Here is a 1,295-nt window from a genome sequence, read left to right on the forward strand (position 1 = left end):
TTAACAACTAGCACTTAACAACAATTTAAGTGTCAATATTTTCTGATATTGAGTACTGGAGTGGCACTGTAGGATAGGCCCTAGAATGTTAGCCAGAGGGTCGTCATTCAAATCCACCAGCTATTCCTCAGAAACCCTGCAGAGTTTTGCTATGAGTCAGAACCAATTCCACAGTACTTAACAAGAACATCAATTTTCTGTTAAAGATGTTCTCATGGCCCTAGTGCTAAATAAAATCTGTACTGACACAACTTTAAATAAATAAATAAAGGAAATTCAGTCCTGGGAAAAACATTTGTTTCAGGACAGTATCAGAATAAACATAGAGCAAGGGCTCTTGATACTCATGGCTTTTGTTTTAATCCATTGCATTTCCGATGTTCCTTAGCTGGGTTGCTTTTAACCCATTCATCCCCCAAACGCTGCCATAACAAATATTATTTCCTGTGTCACATATATTAAGATGACTCTGAGAAAATTCCTGAATTCTTATATTACAGTTCTCAGCTAACATATCTTGAAATCTTCTACCCAATCGTTTCTGCTATCATGTTTTTTGTACATATAATTGTTTTTAACTGCAGTAGAGTAGGTTTCGATTCATAGAATCCCCCCCGCCCCTTTGTGGTTTCTAAAGAGTAAATGATAGGTTTAAATTGATGATCTTGTGGTTAGCAGTCCAGAACTTTTCTGATAGTGCCACACAAGGACTACCTATGAAGATATAGTAATTTGTACTCCAAAATGCCACACTTAAATTACAGGTTTAATGTGTCATGTGACCATATCATTGCTATTCCTAAAATATAATTTAGAATATATATAGACAAATTAGAATACATTTAAATTAATGGTTGAAAATAAACTTTACTACAAAGTTGTTTTTTTTTTTAAAGAAACTCAGGATTTTGATGGGGAAACATTGCTTCTTCAATCCGTTACCCTTTCACCTACATAGTTTGTATAAATTTGAATCAATTAATGTTTTTATTGTAAGAATTTGACTCCTGTTGTGGATTTCACAAACAGCACTATACTTTGAACCACAGGTTGTCAGTTCAAACCCACCAACTGCCTCCTTAGAAACTCTATATAATAGAGTTGCTATGATTCAGAGTTGACTCAACTACTCTTGATTGTATCAGGATTGATAGTATCAGGAGAGAACATATTGATTGTATCTTTGAGCAACAGCGAGATTTTCAAGCAACAGCGAGATTCGGAGTCCTGGTGTGGTGCTGTGGGTTAATGCACCAGACTCCAAGGCCATTTTAACTGCAAGGAACAGAAAGCCT

Source organism: Chrysochloris asiatica, unplaced genomic scaffold (genome assembly GCF_000296735.1).
Source record: "Chrysochloris asiatica unplaced genomic scaffold, ChrAsi1.0 scaffold00240, whole genome shotgun sequence".
NCBI classification, from domain to species: domain Eukaryota; kingdom Metazoa; phylum Chordata; class Mammalia; order Afrosoricida; family Chrysochloridae; genus Chrysochloris; species Chrysochloris asiatica.